Here is a 13,899-nt window from a genome sequence, read left to right on the forward strand (position 1 = left end):
TGTTTAAAATTCCAAACAGCGATGTTTGCCAGGACGGGGAGTGCGGCGTTTCTGTTCGCTCAGTTCAGGTTTTGGCTCACCGGTGAACTGCATTTATGTCGTCCCATGATTATCACGGGCAGGTGTCTAGTCTTACTGCGGAGACGAGCGTCAGAAGGATCTGCTCTGGGTGTGAATGTGTCAGTTCTGCTCCGTTCGATCATGACTGGGGCGGGAGTCCAGGCCCTCTTTGGGTTTTCTGCACACAGTTGCCCTCAGTCCGAAATAGATATGACCTGTTAGACAAAATGCTACTTTTTCTATTGCTAAGTTGCAACTGTCACTGTGTTATTAAGCTCTCATGCCACGTGCCTTTATTTGAAAGCCAAGGTCCTGGTTAACGTCCGCAGAAGGACTGCCACTTAGCTTTTCTGGGAATTTCGGCCCCGGGGGTTCCACAACTACACAAGAATTCCAGCCACGCTCTAGAGGGACCCGGGCAGTTCCGTCCAGTACTGGACCCTGTGGGCTCCACACGGACCCCTACGTGGACCTCCTCGCTGCTTCAGGCCTCTAGCTGAGGCCTCCCCAGGACCTGCCTCGCCCACGGGGGCAAGACCGAAGCACCCTTTCCTCTGGGGCTGCCTCCCTCGCTTCCCGCGGGGACTGATCCCGAGAGCATCCCGATGCACTGCTGCTGCACACATCAGGGGCTGTTTTGGGGAACTCTGTGACGGCACTACTCACCTCCCCACACGCCCATCGTGCATCTGCCCGCCCTCTGGCCTGTGGTCCCTTCCCCAAATGCACGCGTGGGCACCCCGTCTTGTCGCCTGCAGCCAGCAGTGCTGTGCACCAAACCCTCTTGCTCTTGAGTCTTCCGGGTTCATGGAAGGCGCACCCTCCTGGCCCCTGTGGCTGCATGGGGCTGTGTGAAGAGCTGGTTGAGAAGCTGTGGGCAGAGGTGATGTGGGTCAGTTCAGTAACTGTTTCATCAGAGAGCGTAGTGGGAGAGCCTCCATCTTTCCTGTAGCATCTTGGCAGAGGTCCTGAGGTCCAGACCTGCAGGCAGTGGCTGCATGAGAGTCAAGAGCCAGGCTTGGAGCCTGTGTTTTGCTGGTAGCATTTACCAGGGGCCCGGATGCCTTTTCTGAACCTTAGCTCTCAGCTAAAGTGAGCTATTCCTGAAGCACTCAGTTGCAGTTGGTGGTTTCCTGATCCCAGAATTGCAACTAAGGTGAGTGAGCTCAGAGATCGAGGTGGCCAGCATCCTCCCCCCACCCCCCAGGTAACCAGCTTCCCTACCGTGGCAGAGGTAGCAGACCGCTCGGAGGGTGACTTTGCTCTGGGGCCTAGGAGCCCCTCCCAGAGGCCCAGGCTGGGGTGCTCCTGGGTCTTCTCAGCCAGTTTGCCAGCATCTACTTTCTCCTGTTGAATCCTGTTTGGCTCCCTAGCACCTGGACTTACGTTAACACAAACTTCTCTGTCGGGCTGGGCACTGTGGCTCTGCCTCCATGCATTCTAAACCCAGCCACCTGCCACAGCTCTCAACAAGCTGAGTTTAAATTCGCACTGAAAACCCAGAAGAACGGCTGCACGTCTTTCCTGTGCATCACGCCACGAGCTTGGGTGGAAGACGGGGGTCTGGTTCTCGGACAACAAACCCTCCTCCCCTCTCCCACTACCAGCTTCTCCAGCACGGGGTGTGTGAGGCGCGGGTCCTGTCCACCGGTCACAGCTGATTTTATGGCTGGTCCCCACTTGAGCTCTTCTGGGTGGCAGACCTCTAAATGGGGTCTCCTCTGTGATCGCTCGAGGGTTCTGTGGAAGGCCCCCCACTGCGGGCTCCCGGAGCAGGAGGCCCGCGGGGTCGTAGCCCTGCTACCACCTCCCCTCACAGAGCCAAGCCACCCCACAGCTTCGTTTCCTACAGGGACGTCAGGGCCCCCATGGCAGCTGCCGGGACTGAACCGACCCCCCCCCCCGGCAATGAGCTTGGTGTCATTCCTCCATTTCAGTTCCTTTCTGCCTCTTCCCTCCAGGGGAGCAAAAAGATGGAAGAATGGGAGGAGACGGGGAGGACTGCTCATTGTTCTGTTCACAGGGACAGCTAAGCTGCACCTTCTTCTCTTCCCCCAGTAGACAAGTGATAGAAATTGCATAGCTAAATTTCTCCCGAGAAACCAATAAGATAAAGATCATACATTTATATAGGATCCTGTTTACATAGATACAAAGGGACTTCTTATGAGAAACTGGCCCTTATGATAATGCGGGCTGAGAGGCCCTACTGTCTGCTGTCTGCAAGTGGGTTGTCCCAGGGAGCTGACAGTGTAGTGCCAGTCTGAGTCTGAAAATCTGAGAACCGATGGTCCCATTCCAAGGGCAGGAGAAGACCATGTCATGGCTCCAAGACAGTCCGGCACAACGAGCAAATTCTCCCTTCCTCCACCTTTTTTGTTCTATTCAGGCCTTCAACTGATTGGACGAGGCCCACCCACATTGGAGAGGGCAGCTCACTTTGTTCAGTCTACCATCCAGATGCTAATCTCATCCAGACACACCCATAATCATGTTCAAGCAGATACCTGGGGCCCCCAGTGGTAGATGCATGGTCAGCATGTACGACGTCCTGGGTTCAATCCCCAAGTGCCTCCAGTAAAAAATAAATAAATGCGATACTGTTTTGATTACTGGAGCTTCATGATATAGTCTGAAGTCAGAGAATGTGGTTGCCCCAGTTCTGTTCTTCTTTCTCAAGATTAATTTGGCTATTCAGGGTCTTTTGTGTTTCCATACAAATTTTAACACTTTTTGTTCCAGTTCTGTGAAAATTATCATTGGTAATTTGATAGGAATTGCACTGAATCTGTGGATTGCCTTGTGTAGTATGGCCACTTTAACAATATTGATCCTTCCAATCCAAGAACACAGGATATCTTTCCATCTGTCTGCACTGTCTTCACAGTCTTCCATCAGCATCTTACAGTTTTTGGGGTACAGGTCTTCTGCCTCCTCGGGTAGATTTATTCCTAGGCATTTTACTCATTTTGATGTGATGATAAATAGGATTGTTTCCTTAATTTCTTTTTCTGACATTTCATTGTTAGTGTCTAGAAATTCAACTGATTTCTGTAGATTAATTTTGTGTCCTGAAACTTCACTGAATTCATTGACGAGCCCTAATAGGTCAATGGAATAGGATAGAAAGTCCAGAAATAAACCCATGCATGTGTGGCCAACTTGTCTACGGCACAGGAGGCAGGAATACACAATGGAGGAAAGACAGTCTCTTCAATAAGTGGTGCTGGGCAAACAGGACAGCTACCTGTAGAAGGCTGAAGTCAGAACGTGCTCTAACACCACATACAGAAATAAACTCAAAGTGGATTAAAGGCTTACATGTAAGACAGGATACTGTAAAACTCCTAGAGGAAGACGTGGGCAGAGCACTCTTTGACACACACCACAGCGACATTTTTTCAAACCAGCTCCTAAATTAATGGAAATAAAATCAAAAACAAACAAATGGGACTTAACTAAACTTAAAAGCCTTTGTACATCTAAGGATACCATAAACAAAGTGAAGCGACAACACACAGAGTGGAACAAAATATTTGCAACTGATGCGACCAACAAGGGGCTAATTTCCAAAATACACAAACAGCTCATAAAGCTTGATATCTAAAAAGCAAGCAACTCAATTGAAAAACGAACAGAAGACCTAAGTAGACATTTCTCCAGTGAAGACATCCAGATGGCCAACAGGCATATGGAAAGGTGCTCAGTGTTGCTAGTCACCAGAGAAATGCAGATCAAAACCACAGTGAGGTGTCGCCTCACAGCAGTCAGGATGGCCATCATTAAAAAGTCCACGAATGACAAATGCTGGAGAGGCTGTGGGGAAAAGGGAGCCCTCCTCCACTGCTGGTGGGAGTGCAGTTTGGTGCAGCCACTGCGGAGGACAGTGTGGAGCTTCCTTAAAAAACTAAAGATAGACTTACCATGTGATCCAGCAGTCCCACTCCTGCACTTATATCCAGAGAAAACTCTAATTCGAAAAGACACCTGCACCCCAGTGTTCACAGCAGCACGATTTACAATATTTACCCACCTCAACAAAAACATTAAAATGAAGAAAAAAAATTTTAAAAGCCTCTGGAATTTACTTTACTTCATCTAGGTGGGGAAATTCGACTTCCGGCTAGAAGTTTCTAGGCAGCACGTCCCCAGGCTTCCTTGAATGGTCTGGCGTCTTCCGGAGGTTTCTGGTGTCAACCCCTCGCTGACTCTGACCTCCCTGAATCCAAGGGGATTTCTTTGAGGACAGGATAAATGCTCCACACTCCTGTTCTTCACAGCGGGACAAGGTAGAGTGGTCAAATGTGGTTTTCACACCTTCTAGGCTGGAGACACATCTGTGCAGTCGAGCACACAGGTTTTTCTGGAAAATGTTCTTTTTGAATGAGGTCATGGGCCCTGCCTCCTCGCCTCTCCTACGCACTCACCCCTGCTTTTCTGATGAGATCTTTCGGCACATCGAGGGGAGGGCTGGCGAGCCGCTCCCCAGATATCCGTGGCTGACTATATTTTCAGAACTTAATGAGCTCGGTCAACACTCCCCACACCCCCCAGAGAAAGAGGGAGATGGGCAGCGATCCAGGGATCTGGAAGTGGCTTTCACTGACACTTCGTGTACTGATAGAATTGTGCGTTTAGTGGGGCTGGGTTTGGCCTGTTTCTCAAATTCTTTGGACAATGGCAGCTGTCTCAACCCAGAGAGTGGAGAAAGCACACAAGGGCCCACCAGCAGAGGATGCGCTAACACGTCCCCTGACACTCCCACCAGGGTGGAACCCGAGGATGCAGGACACGGTGACTCGTTAGACAACACGGGAGAATCTTGCAAAAGTGACGTGGGCCAAAGAGCTGGATAGAAAAGGACAAACTGTGTAATTGCATTTATGCAAAGAACAAAAGCAAAGGAAACCAAGCTATGCTGTAGAAGTCAGGATGACGGTGGTCGCTGGCCCGGCTGCAACCGGGAGGTCCTTGGGGGATGCTGCGGACGTCAGCTCTTGCCCGGGGGCTGGATACTCGCGTTGCGCAGTGAGTGAGGCTTCAACAAACCGTGTCCTTAGGGAATGTGCTGCGTGTGTGTGTGTGTGTGTGTGTGTGTGTGTGCATCTCAGATTTAAAAAACTTAAAAATTCCAGGGCCTCATCTGTCGCGGGTGAGCGGACCAGAAGATCCACGTGGGGCCCGGGAAAGGAGACGCCACTCTCCTCCGTCCAGCGAGCGGCACGTCTCTCCTGCTCAACGATCGGGTCTGTTCCTGTCTCCCAGGGCTGTAAGGGACAAGCTGGGGATCGGAGGGGAGGGGGCGGCCAGCTCAGGCTGCGGTGGGACCCCCAAATGTCCCTCCCTGTGGGATCATGGCTTCGAGGTAGATGACAAAAGAGCAAACAAAACAAGAAAATTGTTACTGTTGTTAATCAGCACGAAGACTCCAGGTTATCAAGAGCAGCGGAAACCTCCAAGAACATTTGGGCGCCTGAAGCCCAAGATTCAGGGTTCACCCTGGAGGAGGACAACGAGACTGGAGTATAAGCAGAAACAGGGGTGCGAGGGGCAGCCTCCCGTCCTGGGGCTCTCGAGAGAGCAGGGGCCCGGGCCGAGGACGGGCACTGAGAGACAAGGGGCCGGGGTGCCGAGGGTGAACTTCTTCCGCGGTTACAACCCACGACTTACTATCATTGTTGCTGTTATTAATTTGGTTCACATAAAACTGACCTCTGAGGAGGAATTAAATTCAATTTTGCTCTCAGAAACCCTTAAAAAGAGAACTATCCTCTTCGAGATAAAAGAGGCCAAACCAGTTCAAAGCTCTCGCTTCCTCATTTGGTTTGCTGAGCGTCAAGTGAGCCGTGGGCGGGGGCGCTGAGATTTCCTCATTGCTGTTTTGACTTGTTTCCAGACCAGAAACCGGATCGTAGGTCCACAAAGCCGCGTCCCCACCTGGCGTTCGCTGTGCACGGTCGCTGGGAGAGAGCGGTTTGGGGTCAAGCCGAAAAGGCAGCTTTGTCTTTTTTTTTATGATAGATGCCAAGAATTTGCTGATTTACAGCGACTGCTTTGGCAGGGTACGCAGAGGCCAGGGTTGGAACTTAGCCCAGTCTTTTCTGGAACTGATTCCTTTGAAATCAGGAGGTGCCCTGGAAAAGGAAAGGACAGAATTGCATGTTCCCCGGAGACACACATCACCACGGTTGTGTGCGGCTTTCCCTGTCGAGACTCTGTCCCGAAGCTGCTGCAGGAGGGGCTGATGTGTCATGTTGTTGAGTCTCTGCAAGTCTACCTGCCGGGGGGGAGGGGATGCTTCCATGTCTAGATCCACGGCAGAATGAATGGCATTTTGTATCTTGCTTTTTATTTTTTGGTTTTGTTTTTTAAATTTTTTTCTTTTCTTTTTTTTTTTTTAGGCAGGGGAGAGGTAATTAGGTTTATTTATTTATTTGATTTTCAGTGGAGGTACAGGGGATTGAACCCAGGACCTCAGGCACCTCAGGCATGCTAGGCATGCGCTCTACCAGTTGAGCTATACCCTCCCCTCATCCACGCCAGAATGAACGCGCATTCTGGGTGTGTCTTCAAGTCTGGGTGTGTCCCACAAAGAATCATACAATATTCGAGTTTGAAATGACCACCTGGACCCCCAGGTCCATGAACCACTGGGCCAGGTGCTCCAGAGCCCGGGTCACCTGGCCCAGGAGCCCAGTCAAAGCCCATCTTGAGGTGGGGCTGCAGGAGGGAGCTCCAAGTTGGGGCCTCCAGGGTCGGCCCCTGCTGTGATGATGGCCACACCGTCTTCATTTACACATTGTGCGTCCACAAATAAGTTTTCATGTGACAGCATTTACCAAAGCAAAAAAGAGTTGAAAAGCAATGACTTAGTTTTCATAAATGAGAAAACTGGGTGCAGAGAAACATGCTGATGAGGGATTCCTAAACAGGAAGATAAGCAGATAGCCAAGAGCTGTCGAACAGCTGAGAAAGATGAATGCTATGAGAAATGACAATCCAATTTAACAAGTGGGAAGAGCCCAAACGGCAATACCTTCAAGGTAACTATCATTAGTGTAGTCAAGGAGACTAGAGAAGATAAACTTATCCATGAAACAAGAAGAGTTTGTTATGAAAAAGAACTAGGGAACTCGGAACCTTAAACCATGATTGCTAAGGAAGCCTCAATAAAGAGGTTTAATAGCCAAACAGACATGACTGAAGGATGAATTTGTGAGCTGGAAGACTGGCTTCTTCAAAGCTAAAATTATTAACCATTTCAAGACAGTGGCAGCAGGGTATCAAGTGGAAGACCTTCCGAGGGTGGGGTCCCATGTGACTGCAAAGGCCACACAGTTGTGAGGACAATTCCAGAACTGAAAGTACCTGATAAAGTTCCTTATGTTTGTTGATCGATTACTTCCTCCCTGAATTCTCTCTGTTCTCCTGGAACTCCAAGTAAATAAGTGACAAGACCTCTGGTTCTCCCCTTAATGTGTCCACTTCTCTATCTTATTTTAATTTTTTTTTGTCCTTATGAACATTCTGCAAGAAATACCTGGTCTTTTAGTTCACAAATTCATTCTTCACTCATGTCTATTTGGCCACTGAGCCTGTTTACTGAGGTTTCCTTATTAAATTTCCAAGTTCCCTAGTTCTTTTTCATAACAAACTCTTCTTGTTTCATGGATAGTTTTGCGTCTCTAGTCTCCTTATGTTCTGTAGGTGAGGTCTGATGGGACAACGGAGCCTGCCGGTGGGCCGAAGAGACGTTGCACAGAATGGGTGTCTGCCAGTTTCCTGCTGCCTGATTCGAGTTCATGCCCCATGACACAGTTCCCATGCTCCCAGGATGCATGGAGCTCATTCAGCGAGACTCAGAGCGAGTCCAGGTGAGTGTGCACCTTGACAGCTGAGTGAGTGGGGCACTGACAGCTCTGAGAAGCCACACTCTCCACTTGAACCAGAACTTGTTGCAAATGCAGAAAGAAGGCAGTGGCCTTCCCAGCAACTTGAGTAACCAAGGCAGCCTGGCCGACCCCCACCTGTTTACGTCCCTGTGTCAGCGGACCACGACCACTTACTCCACAGTGATGACGCAGGAGGGGCAGGATGCATCTTCCAATTCAGCCCTTCCTTTCTCCTTGGCCAGCGGTGCCAGTGAGTGAACGGAAAGTGCTCGCGTGAGTTTTGTGCAGGGTGTGTTCTGGTAAGGATGCAACGCACCTGCATGCAGGAGCTACAGAATAAACTGCGTGATTCCAGTGGTTCTTCATGTGACTTAAAGGCTCTTGTATTTGCACTGAAAGCTGGCATCATCGCACAATATCAAGGTGATTGCTAAAATTCATGCTAATAGTTTAAAGTCTTAACTTTTCTTTCTTTGGAACAACGTTAAGGAAAAACCATGGCCAGTCAAGGACTGTGAAGGAAAGGAAAGCTTTACAGTTTGGTGCATTGAAGTGCACTGCTTTCCTGCTTTTTGAGGAAGGGTCCCACATTTAGCTTTTGCCATGGGTCCTGCAAATGAGCTAAGCTGGTCCTGTTTAAAAGGTCCAGCAGATTCAAAGCAGAATGCATGTTAAACTTACTGATTTTGGAACTTCAAAGGTAAAGGAGAATGTTTGAGGTTTCCAGAGAGAGAAAGAAGAGTTCATTTACAAGAAATGAGTGGCCACGACAGGTGGTGGCTGAGCTGGGTTAGGACTCTGTGGCTGGTCAAGGTCGCACCACGTGGGACGTGGGCCTGGGGACCCCCCTCCAGGACTCCCTGCTCCTGTGTGGGCCAGGCCCACAGCCTCTGAACAGCCGGGTGGCCCAGCCTGCAACTTGCCGTCCTCTGGTCCAGAAAGCAGAGGAGGTGGGGAAGCCAGCGTCCTGGGGCTGTGAGCGGGCTGGCTGTGACGTCCCTGGGGCCGTCTCCTTGCAGAGCCGGCAGGGCCGGCTCTGGATCCAGGCCAGGTCCCGGGACGTGCCGAGACGCAGCCTGGCTGGGCCGTCCCTGCGGGGCTGCAAGCGGCGGGCTGCAGATCGAGGACGTGCTGGAACAAAGCATCCTGCTGCCCGGGCACCCGGACACCGCGGCCCAGCAGAAAGCCGGGGGGACGGGGTGGCGGGGCAAGGCTGCGGCACGTGCGGCCAGGACTGGAGGGCACTCGGCCGCCTGGGAGACTCCCGTCCCCCGCGCCAGAGGCTGGACAGGACTAACTCCGAGTGCACACCCTGGGTTCACGTGCCGTAGACCTCACACACACACACGCACGCACGCACAACTACAGATACACATATAGACACACACACGTCTACAGGCAGACACCTAGAGACACACACATCACAGACATAAAAACACATATGACACAGACACACATGGACACACGCAGACACACACACAGATGCGCACATATCCAGGCACACACATAGACACACACAGCGGCAGATACACAAACACACAGACACACGGACACACACAGCAATGGAAGTTTCTCCTTTGGCTCCTCAAATACAGAAACGAACAGGCAATTCACTTTGGCCAAGCAAACGGGGAGAAGCGGCCCTGCGTTTTGCGCCTTCCCCTGCATCCCCTGGTGGAGGCTCCAATGAGCAAAGCCGGCTAAGCCATCGGGGCAGGGACGCGTAGTCACAAAGGCCTGGGGACGAGTCCCGCCGGCTGGGGGGTTGGCCGTCCCCGCTAGCTCCTCACACAGCTCCGTCTGCTGAGCTGGTCCAGGCTCAGGGAAGGGACGGAGCGCAACTCCAGCTTCCAAGGACTCACAGCCCAACGTCCATAAAACACAAGCCTCAGACTGGATGGTGCATCGTGTTCCAGGGACCGTGAGCGCTGAGGGAGTGTGAGGGAGTGGGCGGTCGGCAGGGAGGAGGGGAGGTTTTATGGGGAAGGAGGTGGGGAGCCAATTTCTCCAGTTGGAAGAGCTCAGGCCAGAGAGCGAGGCCGGGCTGGGCAGCCGGGCGCCCTCGCGGGGCAGGCACGAAGGATGCGAAAGACCCCGAGGACACACGGGATGCTGCGAGCAGGTTTCTGTGCCGCAGGAGTTCTGTGCATTTTACATGTCTTTCTGGATCTCCGACAGGGGACAGCAGTTGACACAGGTCTCCATAAAAATTCAACCACAGACGCTTCTCTGCTGAGCAGAACACAATCTGTAAACACTGACGGGAGCATATGGTAGAGGCTGTACGGGTTACTGGAAGGTGACAGGTTGCAGCTGGGAGACGGGACAAGAGGGTCCTGATTCTAAAGCACGGCAGAGTGGATCCGCCCTGCATGGCGCTGGAAAGCTGCTGTTGGCATAAAAGGACCGGCCCCACGTCAGGAGTGACCCCTCACCCGTTTGCTCACATATCTTGGTTGAATTTGCAGCCCACCTGCAGAGACATGCAAAGTGTGGGATGCGTCCGCTCAGCCCACCTTCAGGATGAAATATAAAATGACCTCAGTAAGGGGTCCAGTACAGCTGGACTTCCAGGAGGGTCATTATCGACATGAAAAGGGAGAGACTGCATGTGGGGGACAGTGGCGGCCATCCACTTTGACTTAAAATGGACTTTGAACAGTCCACGTGCTGAGGATGGTTGCAGAAAATGACTTCTCCTGGTGATGCTTCTGTTTGGATGGTTAGGGACTTGCCTTAGGGGATAAAGGGCTCTGAGGATTAAGAATGGAGTCAAGGGTTAAGGGGATGAGGGCGGGAGAGGGAGGGAGTCTCATTTAGCCGCCCTCTCTGTGTTTGGAAAGAGAATGCATGCAGTACAATCTCCAAGTCCAGTCATTCAAAAACAGAAATGAGTGTGTATTGACTGGCCGCACTGGGAAGGCTGCTCTCCTCCCGCGGGAGCCGGGGAAGCCGGTCAGGCAGCATCGAAGGGGCAGCGCGGGGCTCCTTGCTTGGTGTGAGGTCTGGGGACTCGCCCTGGACCATCCGAGAGCACCAGACCCGTGCTTGGCTCGGGAATATAGCAGTGCCCACCCCCAGGCACATGGCAACCCCCCCAGCCTTGGGGTCCACACGGATGGAGAGCCCTTTGACCTTCCACCCTGGGAAGTCTGGGCAAATGAGGATCACGTGGCGGATGCCCTCGCTCTTACACGTCCAGCTTTGGAACCTGATCCCAGAGCGGCCGCCGGGGGCTGAGGACCACTTGGACTCCTGCACAGCCCGGCTCCATTGGGGCCGGGGAGGCAAAGTTCGAAGAGGCTCCTCCCTCTGCCGTTAGAGCCTGCCCTTCCTTCTCCAGCACATCCTCGGCCCGAGTGTGAGTTCTGAGTCTAACCTTGCCCTCTCATGCTGCAGAAACATGGGATAAGGGGGGACCCGCTGCCCATAATATAGAAGCTTACTTCCTGAGCCAGACGTCCCCACGCGTGGACCAGAACGTCGCCTGGTGATGCTGTCGTGAGAGTGCTGGCACTTGGCTCCTGAGTGGGCTGCTTGAAACGCTTCACAGCGATGTGCCGGAGAGCAGGGGATACCGGAGGGCAAAACACGTTCGTCTAAGGTCTAAACTCCTGACCTCCGTGTGGTGTTATCCGCAGGCATAACCAGCGGGAAGTCAGAGAATGCGTACAAAAAACATCTCTTTTGGCCAACCTAGAAATGGCACCTGCCACCCTTCTTGACATTCCTCAGATCTCTGGGGGGAGGGTGTCAAGGAGGCGGCTCATCCTTGTCGTTGCTTTATGTCTGGGGATCAGGAGACGACAGCTCAGCCCTGCCGGGGGCTTCCCCCCCGCGCTGAGGCCCCGGGCCCCGGGCGCAGGCACAGTGGGGTGGAGAGCGCTCCGAGCAAGTGGGTACGAGGCCACCGTTCCATGCACACCCCCGGGGGCCTTACTGGCTCCCCCGTACAACAGGGTGGGCTAGACCCGGGGCCCGTTATTACCTCCTTAGAACCCACATCCTAACCTTGCTGGCGAGTAGTGAATCCACTGTTCAGGCTTCCTCTTATCAGAGGCCCGGGCTATCTGAACCCCAGCGAACAAACCCACGTGCTTCTGTTGTCCGGTGGCCTTCGCGGGAATCCGTGATGCGTCCTTGGGTCCCCGAGGTCTGCGGGCTGGAGATAAACAGGCCTGGCGGGGGGCCCTTCCGCGCAAGCGTTCGGCGCCCCACCTCGCGGTGAGCTGCCCCGGGGCGGGCTGGCAGGACCGAACACGCGCCAGGCAGAGCTGCGGTAAGGGGACGTCAGCGAACCTTTCGAACCCCCTCTGCTGGCCAGTGCCCAACGGCAAAGATTAGACATTGCTTCCCCGAAGAGAGCAGCCAGCTGCCAGCCGCTTACTTCGAAAGTGAATCACTTACTACGTCTTTTCACACCTGCGGAGACGTGATCTCTGATGCTGCGTCCGGTCGGTCGGCGACCTTCAGGCTCGGGTGAAAGCGGGCAGGACTGAACTCACTCTCCAGGGCCGGTGAGCGCGCGCCCCGGAGTCAGGCCGCCACCTAGTGGGCGCTCGGGGAACGGCCGCGCGCTGCCGGTCCGGGAGCCAGGGGCTCGGCTAGGGGACCGATGTGTCCCTGGGAGGGGCACGGCCCGCCTGCTCCTCCTGCTGTGGTCAGGCCGGACCGCCTGTGTTAGAGACGTGACGTGACAGTCACCGCTCCCATCTTTCCTTTCTTTTCCTCCCCTCGCATCTCCTAAAGGAGGCTCATCCCAGTGGAATGAACCCCTCCTCGGAGGAAGGTGGGCACTGGGTCACAGAGGTGGGTGTGGGGCTCCCCTCCCACCCGTGACCTTGACTCTGACCCCTACAGGCTTGCGGGTTCTGTGGGGACAGTCATCTCTTCTCCTCGCTCTGGCCCCGGGAAGCCACCGAGGGCCGGAGGGAGCAGCAGGGGACAGGCCAGGCACCCTCACTGACCGGGGGTGTGGTCCTGGGGACAGCGGGGTAACCGCTCCCAGATCCCCCAACAGTGCCCACTCCTGCAACACGGGACACACAGGAGTGGAGTCCCGAGTGCACCGGGGTCTTTGGAAAGAGCCCTGCAGAACCGGAGATGCTTCTGATCCCCACCTGACCCGAATACCCAGGGAGCGTCCTCCTCCCGAAGGCCGCTCACGCGACTCCCCTGGGGCCTGAAACACCGCCCACGCCCAGGCCCTAGCCCAGGCCCTCAGCGGACAAGTGTGAACGGCAGCGAATCGAGCATCCGAGCTGGGAACCCTTGCTCCTCAGACCCGCGTTCGCTTCGCCCGGGTGCTGGGAGGAAGGAAGGCCCTGCCCCAGGCCCACTGAGCCAGAATCCGCTCTCCAACCAGATCCACGTAACCCTCAGGCACAGGAAGGCCGTGTGAGCCTCTCGGCCTCCCCTCCCATGAGTCCCTGCCACTAAGGGACAGAGGGGCCCCTGGCAGAGGTGGTGGGGCTGCCGGGCCCCGAGTTTCCCTGTTGACACTTGCTTCCTGGATTTTCTGTATCAAAGGACCCCAGACGGGGCGGCTTGACAACAGAACTTTATTGCCTCCCAGTCCTGGAGGCTGGAAGTCCGAGATCGGATGGTTGGCGGGGCTGGCTCCTTCTGAAACTGTGAGGTAAGATCTGTCCTGGGATGCTCTCCTTGGCCAGTAAATGACTGTCTCCAGGGTCACATGGCATCTCCCCGTGTGCGCATCTCTGTGCCCAAGCTGACCCTTTTTATAAGGACAAAGTCGTGCTGGATCAGGGCCCACCCTCAGGACCTCATCTCTCTGAAGTCCTGCGCGAAGACCCTGTTCTCTGAGTGAGGTCGTGCCTGCAGGTCCTGCGCTAGGACTGCGACGTCTTGTTGGGGACACGACTCCGCAGCACTGTCCAGAGTGTCTGGAAGGGAGGCTGGTGTTCAGCACATCCCCTCCCCAACC

General features: G+C 54.0%; 1 long non-coding RNA gene across 4 annotated transcripts; it reads right to left on the reverse strand.

Annotated features, from left to right (window-relative positions):
* Window positions 1–5,456: 5,456 nt before the first annotated feature.
* On the reverse strand, window positions 5,457–12,470 carry LOC140690770 (uncharacterized). Of its 4 annotated transcripts, none has more exons than XR_012066082.1 (4): window positions 12,360–12,470; window positions 11,964–12,114; window positions 11,399–11,497; window positions 5,457–6,194 (listed from the first exon to the last, which is right to left on the reverse strand). It is a non-coding gene; the product is annotated as an uncharacterized lncRNA (long non-coding RNA). The 4 variants fall into 4 exon arrangements; XR_012066084.1 differs by lacking the exon at window positions 5,457–6,194 and adding an exon at window positions 9,512–10,181; XR_012066081.1 differs by lacking the exon at window positions 5,457–6,194 and adding an exon at window positions 9,512–10,425.
* Window positions 12,471–13,899: the final 1,429 nt, after the last annotated feature.

This window comes from Vicugna pacos, chromosome 31 (assembly GCF_048564905.1).
Source record: "Vicugna pacos chromosome 31, VicPac4, whole genome shotgun sequence".
NCBI classification, from domain to species: Eukaryota; Metazoa; Chordata; class Mammalia; order Artiodactyla; family Camelidae; genus Vicugna; species Vicugna pacos.